The sequence below is a fragment of the Chiloscyllium plagiosum genome, chromosome 15 (genome assembly GCF_004010195.1).
Source record: "Chiloscyllium plagiosum isolate BGI_BamShark_2017 chromosome 15, ASM401019v2, whole genome shotgun sequence".
Lineage (NCBI taxonomy): Eukaryota > Metazoa > Chordata > Chondrichthyes > Orectolobiformes > Hemiscylliidae > Chiloscyllium > Chiloscyllium plagiosum.
Genome location: NC_057724.1, coordinates 49,166,482 through 49,193,515, shown reverse-complemented (window position 1 = coordinate 49,193,515; position 27,034 = coordinate 49,166,482). Strand labels below are relative to the sequence as shown.

At 38.5% G+C, this 27,034-nt stretch overlaps 1 protein-coding gene across 2 annotated transcripts in view; it reads right to left on the bottom strand.

The window, feature by feature from the left end:
* tenm1 (teneurin transmembrane protein 1) overlaps positions 1-27,034 on the bottom strand; it is a 2,412,691-nt gene that overhangs the window by 1,987,808 nt on the left and 397,849 nt on the right. Inside the window, exon 1 of one of the 2 annotated variants that reach the window (XM_043704861.1) lies at positions 22,682-22,912. The exons of the other annotated variant lie outside the window; for it this stretch is intronic. The gene's annotated coding sequence lies outside the window, so the exon portion shown is untranslated. Of the gene's footprint in view, positions 1-22,681; positions 22,913-27,034 lie in introns of those variants that run through there. 2 annotated transcript variants of the gene reach the window in all.

Sequence of the window (27,034 nt, the reverse complement as noted above, 5' to 3'; positions counted from 1 at the left end):
ATATTGTTTCAACTTAAGTGCGCTTAATTCTTGAAAGGGCAAGATTAAGTAAAACAGTGCAATATCCAGGTGAATCCATGAATGATTTTAGTAATGATTTCAATAAACTACTGGAGAAATATGACAATCACGACAAAGTTACAATTTGTAACAAAATAAATTATAGTAGGTTTTTACTGATGAGTTATTGTCAGCTACATTATAATACAAAGGTGATCTCATTCTTGGAGCAATACAGGAGGATCCAGAGACAGAGGTAATCTCCAGCAAGAGAGAGAATGATTTGGGGATATTTAGAGGTATTTAAAAAGAGAGTGAAAGAGAGGAGTGAAAGTGCTTCTGAAATGGAGAGAGAGAGAATAGAGTCAGAAGATTCAAAACACTGGAGAGACAGGGGGTTAGCAACTTTATAAAAAGAAGAGCAGACCAGTGTGAGAAAGCAATAATGCTAGGACATAAAATTGACAGCCTGCTTCTAACTGGAAATTCGTTTGGTGATTGGTGGACATTTCTTCCGTGTCTCTTAGGCTAGGTAGTTAAGCTCTGGACATGTTAGGACAGCTGAAGAGTATAGGCCAGAAATTCGCTTTTAAAATTCTGAACAATGAAATTAATTAATTTATAGAATAGAGATGGTTGGGCAGGAGCCGTGTTGCAGCGATAAAATGTGGGAGTTGGTGGACACCAGTGCGAGTCATGGTGACCAATCTACAGCAAGTATTGATGCTTAAGAAATGTGGGCCCACAACTGATGAGCCAGAGTCTGAGCTGCAGACACTGCAGTATATTGGCAATAAGGAGAGAGACCTGGACACTGGGTTTATGGAGGTGGTCACACCCATTAATTGATTATATTAAATCCACCCAATGGTCAGGAACAGGGATATATCACTGTGGGTGAGGCAGGTTTGGGAATCCAGAACTTAGTTTTGAACTTAGTGCCCTTGTCCAGTAGGTATGAGGTTCCTCCTCCTGGTGTGGTTGAGGGCAGATTGCAGGGAGGAGAGTGAACTGACCACAACACCACGGCCCACAGCATCATTCAAGTGGAAGGAGAAAATAGAAATGTGGTAGTAACAGTGGATAACATAGTTAAGGAAATAAATATTGTTCTCTGCACCAAAGGCATGAAGGCTGTGTTGCGTATATGGTACTAAAGCTGAAGACATCTTTTCTGGGCTGGAAAGGAACTAGGAGTGGGAGGGGAAGAATCTAATTGTGGTCCATGTAAGTTGCAATGACATAGGTAGGATGAGGAAAGAATTTCTGCTGCGGAATTACAAACAGCTCAGGAGTAAATTAAACAGCAGAAACTCAAAAGTAATAATCTCTGGATAACGATCTGAGCCAAACAGAAGTTGGCATAGAGTAACTAAAATGATAGAAGTAAATGCATGGTTTAAAGATTGGTGTGAGAGAAGCGGGTCCTGATTCATCTAGCACTGGCATCAGTACCAGTGAAAGAGACATCTATTTCATTGGAACCATCTTTATTTGAACCAGACTGGGACTAATGTCATGGTGAATTGTGTAACTCAAGTTGCAGATAGGGTTTTAGGGAGTATTCAAGTGAAGGAAAGTTTACAACATAAAAAGAAACAAGAAAGAAGAGGTGCAGGGTAATGAAGAGATTCACGATAATCAAAGTGTGATAGGAAGGGGCAGAATATATACATGGAGAAATACAACAGAAATTAAAACCAGTGTAAATAACAACAGTAAAAGTCAAAGCCAGTGTAAGTAACAGCAGTAAAAGTCCAAGCTTAAGGTTCTTTATCTGAACTTGCGCAGCATTTGTGGCAAGATTGATGAGTTCATGTCATAAATAGAAATGAATGAATATGACTTGTTAGTTATTAGAGAATTGTGGTTTCAATGTGAACAATTCTGCGAACTCTACCTTCAAATGTATTTGACATAACAGAAGAAAAGACAAAAAAGGAAAAGGAGATGCAGAACTTTGTTAATAAAGAATGTGTCACTACTGTCGTGATATGTACATAGGTGCAATAGATCATGATGACAATCAGTTTGGTTGGAAATAAGAAACAGGTAGGGAAAGAAGCCATTGACACAGTCATCTCTCGGCTCCTGAGAATTGCCTCACTCTAGGACAAAGTATAAATCAGGGAAAAATGGAGCTATGTAAGAAGTGTGCTAAAATTGTTTTGGCTGGTTTTAATCTTCATATGCACTGGACAAATAAGGTGGGCAAGGGAGTATGGAAGACAAACTGTAGAGTGTATATATTAATTGTTTGTGACACTGGTACATTCTAGAACCTAACCAGAATAGACTATTTTAGATATGGTTATGTGGAATGACAGAGAATTAATAAGAAATCTTGTAGTAAGCTCAAGATCCTGGAATTCCTACCCTACGAGCATTGTGGGTCTACCTACAGCATGTGGCTCGCAGTGAATCAAAAAAGTGGTTCATCACCACCTTCTCAAGAACAATGTCTTCCAACAGCAACACCTATTTTCCAGAAGTGAATTTTAAAAATCTTCGTCAGAGGTAACAATCACAAGGTGCTAGAATTTCAAATTCAGTGTGAGAGATAGCAATTTAAGTCTTAACCAGTGCCCTTAACATAAATAAGGGCTATGATAGAATAAAGAAGAAAAAGACATTGAGGCATAGACATTGGGACCATAAGTGGGTCATTTGACCCTTTAAGGCAGCTCCATCATTCAAAATTATCATGGATGATCCTCTATCTTAAATCACCGTTGTGTGTATGTTCACCAAGAGGGGAAGTGATCTGGAGTGTCCTTTGAAGTGCTGTTGTACTGTGTCTTCTGGAATTTATTTGGTTCCATTCCTGCTGTTTCCGGTTGTCGGTTCTGGTTGTTCATTGTGGTGGCTGGTATACTGGATGAATCAGACACAGACCATCAGTCAACAACCCACAAGCCAGGGAAACAGTCAGACAAAATGGTCTCAGGATGATCCAGGTTATGATTATGGACGCACACAGACTACACAGGTATAGACAAGAAATTGCGCACTGAAAATGGTTAATTTCAAAAACAACCAATAAGAAGTGGACCACGACAATCGAACAGACCAACACTCTAGAACAGAACCATGTGAAGAAAGAGAATGGCACAACGAGACAAAATGATTGAGGTAACCAACAGCAGAGAAGACAACACGACACACATCTGGGTAAGAAACCTCTCCAACAGACAGCTTACAGACAGAAAAAGCCATACTAACCAATGGACTCAACTACAATCACAGGGACACAAAAACAACAGACTTCTTTGCCGCACTAGAATGTAAGCTCAGAACTAAAGGACTGACTGAAGAGACACAGCAAGCAGTCAGACAAAGTTAGTCACATGGCAGTCCATTGTACAGTTACTAACAAAGAAAAGACAAACAAACAACCTCAACACCAAAGAGAGAAAAGCCATAAAACACTCAAAATTGACAAGAACATAACCATAATATCAGTGGACAAGAACAGAAAGATGGTTATCATGGACAAAGCCAAATATATTCAGAAAGCAGAGAAACTACTTGCAGATACCGACACCTACTGACACGCGGAAGGTGGTCCCATGCCACAGCTAACCAATAGAATAAACACACTACGGAACCTACAAAAAAAAATGGACTAATTACCAGGATGAAACCAGAAAGCAACAACACCCCAAGATTTTACGGATTATCCAAAATACACAAACCAGACATGCCACTTTGACCCATTGTGGCACTCCCTGGAACTCCATTACATAAACTGGCAAAAAAACTTCAACAAAATCTAAAACATCTTATCAAAGGGTCCAAAACACCATACAATCATCACAGGAATTCTGATAAAACACCAAGAATATAAACATAGACAAGTACAAAACAATGGTCTGATCTGATATAAGGACAATTTTTACTTCAATTGATGAAGCTCTAGCCAGAGAGAGACAATAACCAACCTCCTGGAGAGGCAGAACAGTCAACATGATGGAGAACCTGTCAATAAGGACTGCATACTCAAATTACTAGACCTGTACTTGACAACACACTTCACATTCAATAATCAATATATGAACAGATCAATGGGACACCTTTGGGCTCACCCATCTCTGGGCTCATAATAGAAGCAGTGATGCAAAGACTAGAACAAACAGCCCTACCACAAATCCAACGAAAACTCTGTATCATATATGTGGATGACACTTTTGTTATCATTAAGAGTACAGAAGTCGAGAACACACACCAGATTATCAACACCTTGCTCACAGGGATCAGATTTATGAGAGAGATGGAAATCAACAATCAACTCCTGTTCCTGGAGGTGATGGTGCAAAGAACACAGAATGGTGAATGCACCACAAAAGTGTATAGGAAATGAATGTAGGTTTGCTCGCTGATCTGGGAGGTTCATTTCTAGACGTTTCATCACCCTACTAGGTAACATCCTCAGGCAAAGCAGTGTACACGATTCCTGTTTTCTATTTATATGTTTGGGTGTCTTTGGGTTGGTGATGTCATTTCCTGTGGTGATGTCTTTTCCTGTTCTTCTCAGTTCCAACCGGAACTCTATCAACAAACACATCAAGTTAGACCCCATCTACCACCCCCTGAGAAAAAACGAACAGGAAATGACATCACCACAGGAAATGACATCAACTCAAAGAAATCCAAGCATACAAATAGAAAGCAGGAATCATGTACACTGCTTTGCCTGAGGCCCAGTGCAGATGTTACCTATTTGGGTGGCGAAACACTTGGAAATGAACCTCCTAGCTCAGCGAGCAAATGTACATCCAGAACCTCAACCTGAGCTACAAATCTTCTCAAAGAAAGTGTACAGGAAAGCCACATATACCGACTAGGTCATGAATTGCAACAGCAACCACCCAAACACACACAAGAGAAGCTGCGTTATGACCCTATTCAAAAGGGCTACAACACACTGCAGCACTCCTGACCTATGAAGGGAAGAAGAAAAGCTGCTCTGCAGAGTATTTGCCAAGACAGATATCTCTGCAACTTCATCCACAGATGCCGAACAAACAACGCGACGAGGTCATGCCACAACCTAACTCACTATTCATGCTACCTTACATAAAAAAAGGTCTTGGAACTGATAGCCAGACTTCTCCAACCATTGGGATTCATAACAGCCAATAAACCAACAGCCGCGTTCAGACAACCACTCACCAAGACAAAAGACCCTATACCCATCATGCGCAAGACAAACGGAATTTACAAGATTCCATGCAAAGACTGCACAAAACACCATATAGAACAAACAGGCAGACAAAAAAGGTGGATGAAGGTAAGGCAGTTGATTTGGTGTATATGGAGTTCAGTAAGGTGTTTGATAAGGTTCCACAGGGTTGGCTATTGCACAAAATAGAGTTTCAGAATTGAAGGTGATTTAGTGGTTTGGATCTAAAGTTGGCGATTTGAAAGAAGACAGAGGGTGGTGGTTGATGGGAAATGTTCATCCTGGAGCTCAGTTACCAGTGGTGTGTTGCAAGGATCTGTTTTGGGGCCACTGCTGTTTATCATTTTTATAAATGATGTGGAGGTGGGTGGAGAAGGATGGATTAGAAAATTTACAGATGACATTAAGGTAGGTAGAGTTATGGATAGTGCCGAAGGATGTTGTGGGTTCCAGAAGAACATAGATAAGATGCAGATCTGGGCTGAGAAGTGGCAAATGGAGTTTAATGTGGAAAAGTGTGAGGTAGTTCACTTCGAAAGAAGTAGTAGGAATGCAGAGTATCGGGCTAATGGTAAAATTCTTGGCAGTGTAGGTGAACAGAGAGATCTCAGTGTCCAGGTGCATAACTTCCTGAAAGTTCCCACCCAGGTTGACAGGGTTGTTCAGAAAGCATATGGGGTGTTGGTGTTTATTCGTAGGGGGATTGAGTTTCGGAGCCACAAGGTCATACTTCAGCTGTACAAGACACTAGTAAGGCCACACCTGGAGTATTGCATGTAGTTCTGGTCACCGCATTGTAAGAAGGATGTGGAAGCTTCGGAAAGAGGTCAAAGGAGATTTACGAGGATGTTGGCAAGGTCTTACGAAGAAAGGCTGAGGGAACTGAAGTTATTTTCATTGGAGAGAAAAAGGTTGAAAGGTGACTTAATTGAGGGCTGGATAGGGTGGACAGTGAGAGCCTTTTTTCCCTTGGATGGTGAGGGCTTTCACGAGGGGACACAGCTTTAAATTGAAGGATAATAGATTTAGGACAGACATCAGGGGTAGTTCCTTTTCTCAGAGTAGTTGGGTGTGGAATGGCCTGCCTGCAATAGTTGTAGTCATTAAGGGCATTTAAATGGGCATTGAACATACATATGGATAATAATGGAGTGGTGTAAGTGAGATGGGCATTGGATTATTTTCACAGGTTGGTGCAACATCGAGAGCCGAAGGGCCTGCACTGGGCTGTAACCTTCTATGTTCTATGTTCTACATCTAGGATATTTGCCTGGTATTCTGGATAACTCATTGATGACCACTCTGTCACCAAACAAAAATGAAGGCATACAAAATGGTGTAAACTAGTGATATGTGGATGGTTTTTAAGAAGATTAGAATTTTAATTTTAGGAACCATCGGATGAATAAAATGCCATTAAAGATGGAGAAAATTTATTATGAAAGTAAAGTGGTAAGAAATATAAAAATTAATAGCAAAATCTTCAATGGGTATAAAGAAGAAAGAATGCTTCTAAAGTAAGTACAGGATCCTTAGCAATACAACTGGGGAACTAATGATCAGTACAGGCAAATGGCAGGTAATTTTAACTAACATTTTTTATTGGTTTGCATGATGCAGGACACTAAACCCATCACAAATATAAGGGGCTCATGGGTCAAATGAACTTGTAACAATCTCTATTAAAAGGGACAATGTATTTGACAAGCCAATAGGTGCCATGGCTGACAAATTCGAAAGACTTGTTGGCCTGCAGTCAAGGGCTTTGAACGAAGTGGCTGCAGAACTATTAGAGACATTGGTCAAATCTTCCAGAACTCTCTGGATTCATTGAAGATTCCAGCAGAAAATCACCCATGATCAAAAACAAGGAGATTGTAAATAGGAAAATATAAGCCAGTTAACCAAACAGTTATCATTGGGAAAATGCTCAAGTCCATAACGAAGGAAGTATTTGAAGCCATTTAGAAAATCCTAACATGGAGTCAACAAGGTATCGTAAAGGAAAAAAAAACATGTTTGACAAATTTGCTACAGTTATTTTAGAATACAACATCAGAGTTGATCGAAACTGGTAGGTGTAATATATTTGGATTTGCAGAAAGCACTTGATAAGATTCCACAGGATAGGAACTCGAGTTATTCTGGGCAATGTATTAGCATGGATTGAAGATTGGTCAACACACAGAAGACTGTGAGTGAGTTGTAATGGGTAATATTCTAGTTGGAAAAGCATAATATTGGAATCTGACAAGGATCCATCCTTGACCCCATTTTGTTAGTATCTATATTAATGGCTTAGATAACGAGGCAGGGTGTAATGAGTCCAGATTTGCAGGGAAATAACTTTAACTAACAGTTTTTTTTATTATGATTTGGAGATGTCGTTGTCAATGACCTGATGAAGGAGCAGCACTCTGAAAGCTCGTGCTTCTGATTAAACCTGTTGGACTATAACCTGGTGTTGTGATTTTTAGGTTTTTTTCAATTGGTTTTCACGATAGAGGACACTATAGCAATCACAAATATAAAATAAGCAAGAGGCTCATGGGAGGAAGGATCTTCAAACAATCTCTATCACAAGAGACAATGTTTTTATATTTCTTACCATTTTACTTTCATAATCAAGTTTCTTCATTTTTAGTATCTTTTTATGCATCTGCTGCTGGTTTTCTAAATAAAAAATCCTAATCCTAACACCAAATACAACATTACCCTTTAGAAATATGCTAAACTAATGTGTCTTTATCCATTCAGAAAGGTTCTGCATTACTTAATGGCAGAAAGGCATGAATCAATTTATTGAGATTATTCCAACGAGGGTCAAGTTCCTAATCACTGACCAAGACAATGGCGTTTGGAAATGGTTAATATACCAAAGGAATGGTAAAATTACCCAACATAACTAAGTAATAACAATTGAATTTCAGCTTTTATTCATGGTGTGTGGCAGTCTCGCAAAACTGTCCAAGAGCAGAGGCTTTTGGAAACATGACACAAGTAGCAAGTTCCAATGGATGAGCAATGGTAATTGATAACACATGGGATTTTTTTATTTGAACAGATTACCATTTGGAATTGCATCTACCAGAGATTTTTCAAAGAATGGTGACAAACATCTTACAAGTATCTGTGGAGTTATATGCCATGAGGATGGTATACTGATCCATAGGAAACATTTAAAGGTGATGTGCGGTGTTAAAACATTTGCAAGAAGAAGGCCTTACACTTAATAACAAGTGTGAATTCCCCAAAATACTTTTTGAACACATTGTCAACAGCTAGTGAAAGCATTATGGTGGATTTTCAGAAGACTAAAAGCATTGCAGAAGTCCCAACTCCAATGTCTGTCCCGCTTCTTCAAAGATCCTTAGATGTGGCAAATCAGTTGGCAAACTTTTATTTTGTTGAATGTGGCATCCACCATGGACCTTGGGATAATTCTTCAATAAAACATAAGTATGATGTTAGAATCCTCATCAAGATAATGTGTTCAGAAAAAAAAAGGTATTGACATCTACAGATGTCTTCGCACATTTTAATGCTTTGCTTTTAATGATAATGGTGGCAGATGCTTCAGCTACAGGCTTAGAAATAGAACTTGTCATGGAACAACCAGATGGGTGTCATAAACATATCTATTGTTCATCAAGAGCAACATTTGAAAGACAAACATGAGAAGCTGTGTTTGAGAAGGGAGCTTTCTCCGTTATCTCAACTTGTGGAAGATTTTCAGATTGTATACATGCTCTGAAATTAATCATTGAAATTCCTCAAAATTTTAGGTTCATTACAGGCAAAGAAAGAATTTGCAAGAATGCCTTCAACAACACAAAGCAATTAAACTTCACTTCAAGAGATGTGCTTATGAATCAGACAATTGTCAGTCAACTTGCAGACTTCATCTAAGAAAGTGAACTATGTACCTCTTGACAAGAGCAGAGAATTAGCAGAAACTTACAATTGGCTTAGCCAAATTTGGCAAGGTGTTGGACATCAGAATCTCTCACCAGCTGCAGATACTGGATCAAGGCTTGTCCAAAAGGCCAGCACATGTCCACAAAAAGATATTTGAACATAGGAATTGTTTACCATTGTTGCTGACATTCTGGTGTATGACAAATGACTAGTCAACCCAGTTTTATTTCCAGACGACATCTTGTGGATGTTGCCCTGATGAAGCATGGGAACCACTGAGTCCAGAACTAGAGTTTGGTCATTAGTATGACAACCTGGAAACTGCTTGGAAATCGTGACACTTCTTACCCAACTGTCAGACATGAATGACCTACAGGCCAGAATTAAGTGAAATTTTAATACACACTAAATTTCCCATGAAACCTTGAGAAAGTGTGAGAATGGATTTGTGTTTTTATCAATGGAAAATTTTACCTCTTCATCATTGAATATTTTCCCCAATTGATTGAGGAAGGGAAGTTGGATAGGACAATCACGGAAACAGTTATCCAAGTCTTGGATAAACTTGTTGTAACACGTGGTATCCCTAATGTGATTGTTTTGAACAATGGGATACAATTTATAAATGAGTGCATGAGCCACTGTAGAGCCAGTGTTGGATTTGAGCACATCAAAAACTAAACATGGTACCCATAACCTAACAATGTGGATGTATATGGGATCAGAATGGTGAAGTAATTGTTGAAAAGGTTCTGACTTCCACACATTACTATCAAATTATAGAGCCATCCCATTACAATACAGTATAGCTCCATCAAAATTACAGATTGGCAACAAACTGAAGTCTCAACTCCCTATTCTGCCTCGCAAATAGTTTGCAATGGTTTCATGACAATCAAGTGATACATGATAAAGAGCAGTCCTCTGGCACAAAAGAGGCCACACATTACAATGAAAAGCTATACTGCAAGGAATCAGCCAGTGATTGAGGTGGTGAAACAGGTCTGGATTGATTTGTACACAGAAAAAGTATGATTACACATGGAGATGAAACTTAAAGGTAGTCTGTACTGCTGAATATGCCATACAAAAGGAACCACATTACAGTTGAGCTATCCACAGATTATTCATTGGAATAATCCAAATGGCAAAACTGGGAACAGTTGGTTCAGAACTACAGACCTCAAAGTAAAAGGAAAATCATCCAAGCTAGCTACTTTCTACTCAATAAACTACATTCTTCGAAGTCTCACAAGAATACATTCAGGGAGAATAGACCATCCATGCTCTCTGAATTTGTAAGTACTTGCAACATCTGGAGTAGTGGTAAATGTAAATATATGAACAACTGTATAACAGTAATGATATGAAGGGAAACAATTGTATTGGGATACGTGTGAGATGTTGTTAATGGATTTGAAAGTGTCTGGAAAACATTATACTTGGTTGAATAGAGTACTGTGATGTCACAAGGACTTGATCAGCATAAAGGGCAGGATGATCGTGCACAGACCAGAGGCGCAGTAGTAGTAATATAGGCAAAAGCTATATAATGTGTAAGTAGTTGCAGGAAAGAAATAAACATTGTATAGTTTACTCAGTGATACAGTTCCAGTTGGACCTAAGAGGCAAATATCATTATCCACCTTACATCATTTTGGACATGAAATAACCCACACACACAACATAGAATACAATTCTTACATACAAAAGACAGAACAATAATGCATTGTTGGATGAAATCAAAATAGCAAAAAATTAGCAACAATATATATTATTGTCTCCAAACCATTACAGAAACATGGCATGAAATATCCAAGTAGCCAAAACAGATTCTTTGAATTTATTCAACATTTCATACAAAAGCAAAAGAACACAAAATCAGCCATTTAAAATATAAAATGAAAAGCCACATCAAATTCATGAAAGCAAATATGATGTGGCAACTCATGATTCACTCTTGCACTTATTTTGTGCATCATGGACATAGATGGTCTCTTTAAAGCTATATCAATAAACTTGCAGAATCAGCATATAATTGGCAAATGTATTCCAGCATAGATAGTATGAGGTATTTGATGTTGGTTGTAAAAGTATGAAGGTCATATAGTACTTGGAAAATAAGAATCTAAATGGATTGAAGAGCAAGATTATCTGGGTGGGTAAATTACCAAAAATACTGAAACTTTCCATTAGGCACCTAATAAATAGTATGGGATAAGGGAAAACAAAATATAGGAAAGAAGATTGTGTGTCAAGATGCCATCACTTTTAGTGATTACATAGCAGTCATGCTTCCTGCTTATTTGCAATCAAAAACACTTGGATGAATGACAGATAAACATTCCCTTTCTTTTCAGAGGACATCCAATTTAGCCCCAATGTTCTGACTGATGAGAAGCTGCAAAGCTGGTCACCATCAATAAGAACTGTCATCAAGAACTTAAGTTTGGACTTCAGATAAAATCTCTTTAATTGGAATGTATTGAGAATATGAAATTGCTAAAGCAGGGATTGGTTAATATGAATGTTATAGATGCATTTAAAAGATTACTATAAAAGTAAATAAGGCTGAGTAGAATGAAAGAATATGTTGATTGTGATAGATGAAGAGTGATGGGAGGAGGCTTAAGTAAAATCTAAACACTGCATTGACTGACTGAAGTGATTAACATGTTTTTTGTGAAAGATTATTCTTAATTCTATGTAATATGTCTGGATAATTATTTTGGCTGCTTCAAATAGCTCCAAAATATTTGTTTTGTATGTGCACTTAAAAACCTGACAATTAATGTGCAAAATTGGCTTCCAACAGTTTACTGATATATTTTTCCTTCTTCAGTTTAGTGCTTTGAATAGTTTAATTGTGCTGTTCAGTTACTGTTACAGCTCAATGTATGAAACAAAGAAATTGGTTTCTGAAAGCATTTCAGAAGATCTTCATAATTGTCTTTCAATATCGAAAAGGCAGATTTGCCATGAATTTACTTAAACTGTATCAGGTATTCTACACTATAATTCATGCTCTGCCCATTTGCTGGATATCTGTAATTATGAAAACATGCAAGTCTTCATTGGGTATCGAATGGACTCTGCCTGAGTTGAAAAATGACTGATATCTTTTAGAAATCTGGACTTGCAATTTCTGATTGCAGTACTTGTGGAGGACCAGGCTATCAGCAAAATAGACTCGAATACCTTCTCACGAGGACAGGGTACAAAAATAGTGATTTCTGAATGGGAGATATGCTTTTCACAAAAAGTCTGATTCAACATATTTTCAAGATGCTATATTTTACTGATATCTGATGACTTGTTCAGTTAAATGATCCCTTAAGGGCATTGTGCTTTTTGAGCATAATCGCTGACAAATCTCAAGGTTAATGTTATTTCCAATGAATTGTTTATGATATTTGAATGCAAAGATAGTGTTTTGGCTCCAATTTCAATCAAGCCCAATTGTTATTTTTTCTTAAGGTGATACATATTGCTTATGCCCTTCTCGAGTAACATGCTGTTAAATTTATTCTTTAATCACTGGTATTTTATTTTTTAATCATGCATTTTGTCAAAAAACAATGCTTTTGTTAAATTCCCTAACCTTATCACAAAATTGCTAACCATGTTCAGGTAAACTAGTGTGACAACAATCAGGAATAGTGTCAATCTCATGCCTTGTGAACAATATAGTACTTTGATACTTATAAATAATGTATAAATGTACAATTATAGATACAACCATTTTTGTATTTGTGTTCACACTTATGTTCATTGCAATTTTTCTTTCCAACATTGCAAAGATTCCACTATTTTTCCACATGGCTGCGCTCACTTTTATCTTTGTAAATTGTCCAGAGTTTGTTTTTATATATACACCCTTGTTTTATTGACTCAATTACAATCAGGATTCTTTAATCTGGCTTCACAATAAATTCTGAAATAACTCATTAGTAATATAAAACATACATGAGAAACACTGCATCAACTTGTCTATCTCTTTTGACATCACTTTCAGGCCCATTCTCCCTGCCAACTAAAAGAACAAAGTACATGGAAAAACCGCCACTTGCAAACCTCTGCAGAACACATACTGCATGTCAGTAGATGAGAATCCTGAAACTCCTGGGTTGTGTCGGTACAAGAAGGTAGCTTGATACCACCTTAGGAACAATTATTATTGCATCATAATTGATCATAGTTGGCTACCTGTCTACCATTTATCGTAATGTGTTATGCCACACGATCAGTTCAGTTTCAAGACATACTGGTCAAAAATAAGACAAAGTCAATAACTGTCTTAAAGCTCAGCCTTGCAAGTGACAATATTTATTATACATTGATAGCAAATACTTATACATGGTCATCACACATATACCAGCCTTTGATATTGTAAGGATTTAGCTATCTTTTTCATGTGCTCATGTCCATGTGCCCTTAAGGCTCTGTTTCATTCTAGAATGTTCTAACGCATGCACACTGTACTATTTAAGCTCAGCAATACGCAGCTCCATGACATGATTACAAGATGTTTTTAGGATTGCAAAAACCTTACAAATTAATTATAGCAGTTAGTCTCCTATGATGATACAAATTGCATAAAATGTGAGGAAGGATGCATTTCAATGTTTTCTATAATTGCAAACCTCTTACCCCACTTCCAAAAACTTGGGCTTTCCTTTAACAGGGACCCATTTTTTTTTTGTATTGTTTTCAGAATACACAAAAACGATCATGCAACAACAGAAGGAAATGTCTGATTATAATCTGGCACTGACATAAAATTTATCTGAGGCACCAAGATGAAAACATGATTTGACATTTGCCAATCTGATCAAATAATCTTTATTGCTTTTCAAAAGAGTAATGATAAAATCCATTCAAACATACGTGTTATTGCACTGTTTTCCACCATGTACGTTTTATAATTATATAATTCAAGTTTACTTTTATTCATGATCATCCACTCATATATCGAATTACAATCATTCTTAACTTTCTGCCAATTATAGAAGTCTGAATTTCTTTGTAAGGAAATACTGTACAATGTTGTAACTTTACAGTTTGGTAAGGCCATCAAGACAGTGGAGCAATCTTGCAATGATATCATGGAGCTGAACATCACTGAGTATAAATTGGATGGAGTGAGGAGAGTTAGAATACTCTAGAAGAAGACCGCAACACCACATACTAGAACGTCAGAGAATTTTGAAAACACAAATATGAAATTGCAAAACACAAAGATTTGAGGAGGTGATGCTAGTGGTATTATCATGTGATTAGTAATCCAGAGACTTTGGGCTTCGAGGTTCTATTCTCACAAAGGCAGGTGGTAGAATTTGAATTTAAAGAAACATAAAAGTAAAAATCTGATGACCATGAAACCAATTGCTGTTTTTAAAAAAAGTAGTTAAATTATGCCATTTAGGGAAGAAAATCTGTCATTCTTACCTCATCTGATCTACATGTGACTCTAGACCATAGCAATGTAGTTGATTCTCAACTATCCTTTGAAATGACCTAGCAACCTCTTCAGTTATATCGAACTGCTCAAAGATGTCAAAAAAGAGAATGAAATTGGATGGGCTATCTTTATCAAACTAGGCACCAGAACTGACAATGCCAAAATTAGCCCTGTCGATCATGCAAAGCTCTATGTACTAACAACTGGGGGCCAGGGTCAAAACAGGAAGAGCTATCTCACTGATTGCTAGACAGACAGTCCAACATTGTCTACAAGGCACAACTCTGTGAATATGACTTTGTCCCAGGCATGACCATCACCATCTCTGGATATGAGTGCCTTTGATCAAAGGACAACTCCCCTACCCCTGAAGTGACAAGGTGCCCACTCCGTTTGATCTGACAGGTTGCATTGTGACAGGCCCATTTGCAGCGGAGTTGATTCAGTGAGACAAGTTGAGGTTGAGGCCTTGAAGTGAGCCTTAATTGGCATATAAGGGCTAAAATTGCCATCAGGATGGGAAGGTCAACTATGTACCAGAACTAAATACCTTTCCTGCTTCCAAGCTTGCCATGTCTAGGAACAGAAGGTTTCATCCAACATTTGAGGTCAATAAACATTCATCAGAACAATCTTGTCTTGGTTCACTTTTCAGTAAGAAACATGATGAAGTAATTAGTTGGCAGCTCTGGGTGTTTCTGTTTCCTTCATCCAAGGTTACAGAGGTAGTTTGTAAGGTCTCAAAAGCCATTTGTCTAAGAACAATTAGTTCACCAGTCAAAATGTAAATACACAACTTTGAGATGCCTATCATTTAAAACTACACCAGGCAGCCTTACAGCTCACTAGATCATCAGGAAGATTATTGTGAATGTTTTATACAAAATGCCTTTCCTTAAAATTTCAAATGGCAATGGAAGGCAATCATGAAATCAAATTGTGTAAAGAAAGTAAAATACTTTTAAGATCTAATCAGATAGAATAAGCTTAAATTTATCTTATGCTTTTCCTGTGCTTGGACTTTCATAAAATGTTTCAAAGCAATGAATTACTTTTAATTTCTAGTTACTTTTTGTTTCTTCGGCAAGCATGGCAGTTCATTTATGAACAGCCAGGTCCCAAAAACATGATTGAAATGTATTTTAATTTATTTTGACGATATTGGTTGAGGCAGAAAAATAAAATATGAGTAATACCATGAAAGGTTTAATTTTCAACTAAATGGCAGATGGGATCAGTTGACACTTTTACAACATGTCACATTCCATGTAGACATGTGTAAAGTGTTGTATATTGTTGCATACCAAAGAGACAGCAAGGTTTGCAACAGTAACAAAATTAAAGGATCAATATTTGTAAAAAGTGCTCAGAGGTTTGATCATAATTATTACAGTGGACAAAATGGACTTCAATGCAGGAAGAGAAATAAATAATTTGTTAAAAAAACATTGTTTTAACTCATTCACAGGATGTGGGTGTCACTGGTTAGGCCAACATTTGTAGCTCATCAAAATTTGCCCAGAGGACATTTAAGGATCAGTCACATTGCTGAAGATCTGGAATCATATGTAGGTCAAACCAAGGAAGAATGGCATAATTATTTCCCAAAAAGACACAAGCGAACTGTAGGTTTTTTAAATGACAATTGCCAGAGAGCACATGGTTGTGTTCGGCTAGGATTTTATTCCAGCTATTTTTAATTGAATTTAGATTTCAACAAATATCAAAGTGGATTTGGATTTATGTTCCCAGAGCATTAACCAATGACATTAATGATATACCACTGCTCCCTACCCTTGTGGTATATAGTACCATAAATATCAATTTAACGGTGTATAATGCTTTAATTAGACCTCAATTTGGCATCCAGTTCTGCTGCTGCGGAAGAAATTGTTTGGATTGAGGAAAAATTGTAATGGACTGATTGATTTAACAAAGAAAATGTGGCCAAAGAGAATTTTCTTTTCTCATCTCAATTATGGAGTGTGGGCTTTGTTCATCCCTAAATGCCCTTGAGGTGATGACGTCCTCTTAAACTGCTACATTATTTGCAATGCAGGGACACCAGAGTGCTGTTAGGAAGAGAGCCCTGTATTTGAAAATATTTAAGCATGTACATAAAGATTGAGATACAAATGTATCAGGTTAAGTTTTAAGGTATATAAACTTAACATTTAGAAATGGGGCTGTATTTTTCTTTTGCAATCCAGATTCTGAAGCTGGCACCATTGCTGGGTCTCAATCTTACATTGAGGGGATATAGGATTGGAATGTGATTTTCCAAGGGATTGACCCTATTTGGCTGCAGGGTGTATTTGACATGGGAAGAAAGTATTGTGCACCCAATTTAAAGGAGTGACAGTGAGCCTTATTTGAAGCTGTTGTATTGCAACGCATTGACAGGGAAGAAGTGAGAAGAAGAAAACACAAACGCCCATGGCAGGGTTGTCCCAAAGTTTAACAACAATGATGTTTCTGAATTAATTCTGAGACAGTAAATCAACAAGTCTTGTTTCCAGAGTGTGGCAAGAGAAAAACAGTCAGAAAAAAACAACTCTGGCTGGAGGTAGAACATGTACTATAGAATTGTAAGGGGGAAACTTGCTGCAGTGCCCTCAAAACTTTATTGATCATCTTCATTCTGGCAAGACACGTGCAGCACCACACGCAGGTCCACAGCCACTAGGAGTACATTCCTTTCCCAGCTGCTAGCATGTCAAGACTTCAGCTGTATTAGGAAGCTTCAGCCCCTTTGTGACCTCTGCTGTCAGAGATAAATGTTGTCACCTGCTTACTATGTCTGCCATTGGGTCAACTGGGAAGAGGGGAATTTAATCAGGGCTGCCACAGTATCACTAGGGTCTACAGAGGAGGTGGATGTCATTCATCTGCTCTACTAAGTCAGATGAACTCAGTTTGGTGCCTTAAGCATGATTTGAAAGGGTGACACTAGGTGAATCCATATCATAAATGCATAGAAGAAAGAGAGAGAGACAAACGCTCCTCTATGCATTCCTTCTTGAAGGATGGAGGACAGATACAGTCTTGCCGAGCTGGGCAGAGATGCACAGTCCTGAAGTCATAAAAATTGCAGGTTTATTTTGATCAGCTCTATGAAATGTGTGCCCAGATATTACAGCTCCCTGATGCTGAGTAAATCTAAAGACTGAGAATGACAAAGATTCTTCAACTCATGTATTGCAATGACTCAGATGTTTGAGTGCATGAGTTCCTCTTTTTTAGAAGAGACAAACTGTTGAACAGCAAGATACAAAAAAAACTCTGAATGAATGCTGGATCTATGGAACTCCAATGCCCAGTGAAGTAGCTGAGACTTCCTCATTGAATGTTCTTCAAGCTAGGATAGATAATTTTTTGAACAGTCAAGGAGTTAAGGGTTGTGGTGAGAGGGTGGGTAAATGGAGCTGAGGCCATGGAAAGATCAACCATGATCTTATTGAATGCTGGAGCATGCTCAAAGGGCCAGATGGCCTATTCCAGCTCCTGTTTCTTGTATTCCTATGTTCTAATAGAGCATCACGCTAAGAAACAAAATGCATGCAATGTTCAGTGGCATTGATTTTATTTTATTTGATTAATTATTGTCACAAGATACAGTGAAATGCGTTGTTTGCGTGCGATAGGTAATCATACCATTCAAAGTGCACCCAGCAGCAGAACGGAATGCAGAAACCAATGTTACAGGCATTGGGAAGATGCAGAAAGAGAGATCAATACTAACATTTTACAGGTGTTATGACACGACGGTGAATCCTTCTGTTAATTAATTCAAACACCCAGAAAAGTTCACCTCGCCTCATAATCTATAAAAATATGAATGACAGAGAACTCCCAAATACCACTATTTTAAGAAAATAATATCAATTTATTCTTTCACTCAAGAAGTGAGCATTAAACAACAACTGTTCATAACTCTAAGCCCCCCTTTTTCTTAACTGCTTATTACCTGCCTCCAACTCTATAACAATATACTGTTCCAATAAGACATTTATTAAAATTACATTAGCTTAATTTCAAAACCACACAGTGGCTGTGATCATTGGTGTCTGTCTTCTTCCTGCTGAAGATCCCTATGGTTGTCTTCTTTCTTTTTACAGCAAATGTGTTTCACATGAAAAGGTATCTTTGATAGAGCATGTTTCCTAATATCTTGGATCTGTGCTGATGGCAGTTGCTCTATCTCCAAATTTTAAAATGCCCGCCTTTTTATATACCCAACATCGGATTGTTTCAATGGTTTGATAACTGCAAAACAATAAATTCAAACTCGATTTTTTTAATCCTGGGACATAATTTAAACTGTCTTGTCATTGTTTGAGATTTGGCCTACACCAGTCGTGTAGTCACTGAGTGGGAGAGTCTCCTATGCAGCCATGTTTGATGCAAAGCAGACCCCCCTCAAGCTAAAGCCTCTGCCAGCAGATTAGTGACTTGTTTAAGGATGAAATTAGCTTTGGAAACAGATGTAAGCATGTGCTTCATCTGCCACAGGAGATTCAAGGAAGTTTTTAAGTCTTATGATCAGATCAAAGGAACTCCAAAGCATGCAATCCTACTGGATGAGTAATACTCATGTGAAATCTACCTGGGCCAGATAACCCTGAAGTTCACACTAGAGTCCAGCCACTTCCCTGTTTATCAGGAATTTCTTCTTGGTCTGTATCATCCTTTTCCTATGACAAAGTCAGTCATAGAGTTAAACAACATAGAAATTGGCCCCTTGGCCCACCATGTCTATGCTGACCAACAAACGCCAAACTGCACTAATCCCTGTCACAAAGCTTGTCCCTTTTTTTTCTAAAAGCTGCTCCTTGGCTCAAGGAGAGTCCGTCCTTGATTTTTTTCAGAGGGGCAATAAACCAGGCCAGACTCTGATCAGTTTAATTTGGTACAGAGATGAAAAGGATTTTGAGAGGCCTTTTGTTTAAATGTAAACAAATGAGACTTCAGGCTAAAGTGATCATGATTTAGAAGTGACCTGTATAATGAAAGCTCTTTAGCTAGCTGAGCTGAGCAGTTTTAGTTCAGTCATGAACGGGTTGGAAGCTCAAATACTGAAACAAATTGCAAAGTTAGGTATAAGGCTGCCTGCTTAAGAATGTTTTGAGTGGTCTGGCCCAGTCCATAACATCCCATATATCTACACTTGGTTCATAGCCTGCTATGACCTGGCAGTTTAAAGAAAACCTGCCTCCATTATCCTCTCAGGTGGCATATTCCATATATCTACCACCTTCGAGGTGAAGAAATTTCCTTTCTCAGGAATCCTCTAAATCATTTACTCCTGCCCTTAAGCGTATGCCCTCTGGTCTTATGACATGTCTACCACAGTGAAAAGATTCTGATTCTCCACTCTGTCTAAGCCTCTGATCATTTTGTATACCTCCCTCAGCCTCAGCTCCTAAGGAGACAAATTTGCCTATCCAGTCACTCCTCATAACCAAAAATTGTCGTTCCATTCAACATCCTAGTGAATCTCAACGGAACCCTCTCCAGTGCAATCATGTACTTCCAATAGTGTGGCATACAGAACTGCACAGAGTATACCAGCTGTGGGCGAACCAATGTTTTATAAAAACTTAATTGTTCCTATATTCTACAACCTGGCTAATGAATGCAAGCATCCCATATGCCTTTTTCACCACCTTGTTTACCTGCTTTGACACCATCAGGGAGCTATGGGCTTGAATACAGTTCCTCAGTACTTCCTATGGACCTACTATTCATTGTGGATATCCTTCCCTTATTAGACCTCCCAAAAAGCAAGTGTTGAAATAATTATTGACCTTCAAGTCTCCAGAGGGCCATGTTTTGGGCAGTGCATCATACTGCCACAGTGCACAAATACCTTGCTGAAGTGTATTGCAGGACTGGTTTTAGCACTGGAAGTGTACCTTGAGACACCCAATGATGGAGTCATTGTGAACAAATGGCCTCAGTTATCTTTGTCTCTTCACCTTCATTCCATGTAAAGGTAGAACAACCATCAGTTCAAGCCCGTGTCCTCAAGAATCTATCCATGCAGTTTCAGTAGTGACATGATGTACTGCAGCATGCTGGCATGCTGGTGAATAAAGGCATCATTGTAGTGGATAGAACATCAATACATACACATGTATAAATCTCCTGTTGTCATCACATCACAGCTAAACATTTAATGCATGAAATTTTTCTATTTCACTGATCACCCTCTCAGTAACTTGATAACTATGCACATAAACTTGATGTTACACTGCAATTCCTGGAATCCAGCAATAGTCCCAAGGGGCTTTGTTCTTGTCAGGTCCTATCTACTTGACATAACATGTATTGTCATTTCTCAGAAATAGCATGTCATAGATGTGTGAGATGCCATGGCTTGCTGCCGCTTGAGAGATACCATCAAGGTGTGCTGTAAATTGTTAAAAAGAGCTAGAGGCAAAGATGTTCAATCTCATTGTGACTAATGACTATTGAGAATTCATGGTAAACAATACTGCAAAATACTAAGATCACTGAAGGGATCAATATTTTTAGAAGACAGTTCAATTCCAATGAGTGGCTGATTGGATCAGCCAAAATTCCAACTTCTAAGACTTTTACTGTGCCATACAAACTAAAAGCAATATTGATGAAACACTTTCAGTAGTCAACATCTATACCACAGAGTAATGGAAAAGATTCCCCATTTAATATTTAAAATGTTCAAAACTTTCCTTCCATGATTCCACCTTAACCTGTCTTTTAAGGAGAAACTTTTTTTTTTAACCCAGAGGCAATCCATAATCATTTGTTCCTCTTTCCTTTTCCAAATGCATAATCCCCAAACTAGCTTTCACTTCACAGATTATCCCGAATAACTTTTTCTCTTGCCACAGTTGGTTGAATCTTCCAGTTTCATTTAAACCTTCATGATCTTGTTCTCTTCAATCAAACATGAGCAGCCAACCACATCCTGCCTGGTTAACACCAGAGATTTTCTGCCTCCATTCCTCTGATCTTTCTCTCTCTGTCAGATTCTTGTCAATTGATATTGTTTTAATGGTTCAGTGATTTTTTTTATGATGAAAATCTATAACTTGATCTTACAACGATTTCCTTTGCACACTTTTTCCTTCTCAGAGCCTATGTCAACATGAATTATACAGGGAATATCGGCCATGGTAATGAAGTAGTAACATAATTATACTCCTTCCAAATTAGTATACTCTAATTGTTGCTCGTATACTGGACAGACTTTGTGCACACTGAGTGATCACTTTGTAAAACTTTCCTAATCAATCCACAAGCAGGCTCTGAGCTTTCAGTTACTTGTTCTTTTAATTCTCCACCTTACTCACAATTCTGACCTTTCTGACATGTCTTCCTATAGCCAAGTTCAAACCTAAGGGTGGTGTTCACCACTTTATCTTTTCATGGTGTTACATCACAGACAGATAGCCGAGCAAATAGTTCAAACCTGAGGGTGGTGTTCACCACTTTATCTTTCCATGGTGTTACATCACAGACAGATAGCCGAGCAAATTCTTGATGAAGGGCTTTTGCCCAAAACATCGATTTTCCTGCTCTTTAGATGCTGCCTGACCTGCTGTGCTTTTCCAGCACCACACTCACGACTCCAGGGTCTGCAGTCCTCACTTTGGCCAAGCCAAGTCATCAGCCTTTCTTCCTCTTTTTTCACATCACTGCAAAATTAAACCGTTGACAACCCCTAATAATTATTCAACTTGTTCCTAAAACATACTTTTGAATAGCCAATTCCAGACATGAGAATAATTAATTCTAGACACCTGTTTTGTATCTCTGACAGAACACTGAACTATTTATTAATTACACAACAACTTCAATAGAGGAACAATTAAACAACAAGGTAAGCCGAGGTCTCTGATTTAAACCTGAAAATTTGGTTCTCGTTCCCTTTCACACAAAAGATGGATAGACAAACAGATGAACACAGTTAAGGGATGAATAAAAGAAAATAACAAGACTGACCAGAGTTACCTAAATGTCATTTCTGATGCATTGTTTCGTAAGCATAAATGTGGACTGCTTGGTTGTTTTTCTGAAACATCCAACCTTCTCAGTTTGCCCAGGGAAAGGCAGCAATTTTTCTAACTCACCTTTCTACTCTTTGGGCTTCCAGAAACTGGTGCAGCAGAGTAGGCCAGGAGATTTCAAATTTTCATGATGTCTCAGCAGCAGTCAAAAACCATCTCCCAGAAAACATTGTTCAGAAAAAAACTTCAGTCTGGTCCCGCCCTGATAGACTGATCAATCTTTTCTCCTGAAGCCTCAATTATCATTAAACAACTGCCATCTGCTTGAAAATGGTGTCTCTTCCAGATTCACCAGAACAAATCCCCGGGTACTGACATCATTAATCATCAACCTCTGGTATCTGTTTAAACACGATGCTCTTTTTGAGGTCACTGTGTCTGTTAGAACCCATTTAAGCAGTAATTAACCTACAATTAACCACCAATTAACCAAGCCCGGCCTAACAAACAAACAAAGGTTCGCCTGCTCTGATTCTTTTCCTTTTACCACAAACTGCCCCTAAGACCATATGTCATTTCCAGCTCACAATTCAAGATTGATAGAAGAATAAAAATAAAAACAATGAAAAATCAGCAAGAGTTCTAACAATGGCGCATCCAGATTTCTTTTATGTAGCGATTAGTACCTTACTTAGATGCATCATAGAACATAGAACATAGAACATAGAACATAGAACAATACAGCACAGAACAGGCCCTTCGGCCCATGATATTATGCCGAACATTTGTCCTAGCTTAAGCACCCATCCATGTACCTATCCAATTGCCACTTAAAGGTCGCCAATGATTCTGACTCTGCCACTCCCACAGGCAGCGCATTCCATGCCCCCACCACTCTCTGGGTAAAGAACCTACCCCTGACATCTCCCCTATACCTTCCACCCTTCACCTTAAATTTATGTCCCTTTGTAACACTCTGAATTTATGTCTCCTTGTAACACTCTGTCCTTTCTTTCTTCAGTATAGCCATTATTAATCTTTCTGTTGGCACATCATTTTTTTTTTGTTATTGAATCTCTCCTGAATTTCACCCATTCATAGACTTTTTAACTTCCTGCCCAAGCGAACCCCTCCCCATCCTTCATTGGCTTAAAATCTCTTTCATTTCTATGTGTCATTAGTTCCAATGAAAAGTCATTGATGTCTTGACTCTCCTTATAGCCAAGAATGCTGCCTGACCTTTGAGGTTTTTTTTAGCTTTCTCCCAGTAAAACAACCTAGGAAGGAAAATATTCTTCAGCCCAGCGGACTCAACATTGAGTTCTCCAATTTCAAATAACCTCCTTGCCCATTCCCTGACTCCCTTCCAAGCCCCTCCCCTCAGCCACCAATCGAATTCATTTCTCCCATTGATCAACCAGGTTGTATCCTCTACTTGTTTTCACCTATCCCCACTTCACCACCCTGCCCCCACCTATGCCTTTATCTGCAGCTCCCTCCACTCCTACCCCCAGTGCTGAAGAAAGATTACTTCCGAAACGTTGACTTCTCCATCTCCTGATGCTGCCTGGCTTGCTGTGTTCTTCCAGCCTTCTGCCTTTATACTGAAATGAAAGTCGTTACTCTTTGGTGCCATTTCAACTCCACCTGACCACTCTAAGTCCTTGCTGAAACTTGCCAATTAAGATGTTACCAAGGTCCCTGGGTACTGCACCAACCCCAAACTCGACTCCACCATCACTTCAGCCCCACTTTGTCAATGCTGCTAGGTCACATACTGGGCCCAAACTGCTGCAACCTCCATGAATTCTATGCCCATCCATCTCAGGTGCTATCCCATTTGCCCACCAAAACCCACCTCTGGGAGTCAAAAAATGTTTCTTCTTGAAGGTTGACAGAAACAAGCTGCCACCTCATGTAACAAACTATGAATTTGTCGATTTGAAAACTTGACAGATTTCTGAATTGTGTGTATGATCTCGGCCAAGATCAATTCAAATTGGGGCCTAAATGACAAGAGAAATATTGAATTACTTACAAAAAAAAACAGGTTGAAATGACTGGCTTACAGCATTAAAGTAGAGAGCAGAATAATAACTGAATGGGATGTATAAACTCAAAGGGCTTGTTCTCATTCCTCACTTTATGTTCTGATACTTTCCCTTCAAATGAACTGTATCATCTGCCTTACACAACAGGTTTTCCTGCAGAGCTGAAATTACATGACAGAGTAAAAGTGAAGCAACGTAGAATAGCTTCTTAAAATGGATCACACAAAGCTTGGGTTTAGTGGACTTAGGAGTCAAATAACTTTCACATCAATGAGCAGCTAAAAAGGTTTTGCACAGATTCAAAAGTGACAGCATAACTGCACCCACAGGGAAATATTGTTGTAGCTCTCAGGCTCTCACTAAATGCTGTGGAACTAAAATCCCTTTATGTGTTTGGAATTTAAATCATACTTAAAATCTACAGGTCTTGTGAATACAGTTAACATTGAGGAAAAAGGACACGTTTCTTCAAGGTAATTCTCTTCAATAAATATCGCAGCAATATCGAATACTCCTGAGGAGTATTGTTTGTTGCTAATTGGTTTACTGTTTGCACATGAAACATTTATTTTTATAGGGTCAATGCCTTAGTTTGAAGGACCTGAATCAGTGAATGGTTTGGAATATGCCTTTCTCCTTCTGGCTCTTCAATTCAGCAGTGATCTTTGATAAAAGGGAAACAGAAAGAAAAAATATTTTTCAAGACCAAAACACAAGAAGTTTTGTTCCCAATCAATTACAGCTCCTTACTAGTTTCATTTGCAATTCTCTCAATGAATGTCTTCATAATTTTTTTTCCCATTCATTCCAAGTCAGCATGTTTGTCCATCCCCAAATGTCCAGACAGTCAATCACATAGCTGTGGGGCTGGAATCACATGCAGGCCAGACCAGGTAAGGATGGCATTAGTGAACAGGTGGGTTTTTGTAGCAACCTACAACAGTTTCTTCATCATCATTTGGCTCTTGATTCCAGATTTTTATTAAATTCAGATTCCATTATCTGTTTTGGCAAGATTTAAACCTTGGTCGCCAAAACCTTACTTGGTCTCTGAATTAATACTCTTGTGACATTACCACCAGACCATTGAATCCCCATGATACCCTTTCAATCAATTTATTTTCCTTTCAGAAAATTTTGTCATTTGCAGAGAGATCATTGCAATTTAATTCATTTAAGATTTTGATATAGTGAATTAAAATGAAGCATTGGTCCCAATTTACCCTCCTCATTTTTGGGTTTTCCAACATTGCCAACAATTTGGATGATTCACACCATATACTGTATAAATTATTTGGATGTGAACACAGGAGGTATAGTTCGTAACTTTGCAGATGACACCAAAATTAGAGGTGTAGTGGACATCTAAGAAGGTTGCCTCTGTACAACAGGATTTTGATCAGATGGGAAATGGACCAAGGAGTGGCAAATTTAATTTAATTTAGATAATTGCGAGGTGCTGCAGTTTGGAAAGGCAAATCAGGGCAGGACTTATACACGAAATGGTAAGGTCCTGGGGATTGTTGCTGAACAAAGGGACCTTGGAGTGCAGGTTCATAATTCCTTGAAAGTGGAGTTGCAGTTAGATAGGATAGTGAAGGAGGTGTTTGGTACACTTTCCTTTATTGGTCAGAGCATCAAGTATAGGGAAATCATGTTGCAGCTGTACAGGACATTGATTAGGCCACTTTTGAAATATTGCGTGCAATTCTGGTCTCCTTCCTCTTGAAAAGATGTTGTGAAACTTGAAAGAGTTCACAAAAGATTTACAAGGATGTTTCTGGGATTGGAGATTTTGAGCAACAGGGAGAGGCTGAATAGCTGGGGCTGTTTTCCTTGGAGGTTCAGAGGCTGAGGGGTTTATCTTATAAAGGTTTATAAAATCATGAGGGACATGGATAGGTAAATAGCCAAGGTCGTTTCACTGGGGTGGGGGAGTAGAGAGCTGACATCAAAAGTTTAGGGTGAGAAAGGAAAATTTTAAAAGAGACCACAGGACCAGCTTTTTCAGAGAGAGGATGGTGCATGTATGGAATGAACTGACAGAGGAAGTAGTGGAGGCTGATACAATGACAACATTTTAAAGGCATCTGGACAGGTATATGAATAGGAAAGATTTTGAGGGATATGGCCAATTGCTAACAAATGGGACTAGATTCGATTAGATTAGGCATGGATGAGTTGGACCAAATGGTCTGTTCCCATGCTGTACATCTTTATGCCATTTCTAAATTTATCACGGAGTCTAAGCACCATTGTTGTGGTTCTGTTCGCCGAGCTGGAAATTTTTGTTGCAAACGTTTCGTCCCCTGTCTAGGTGACATCCTCAGTGCTTGGGAGCCTCCTGTGAAGCGCTTCTGTGGTGTTTCCTCTGGCATTTATAGTGGCCTGTCCCTGCCGCTTCCGGTTGTCAGTTTCAGCTGTT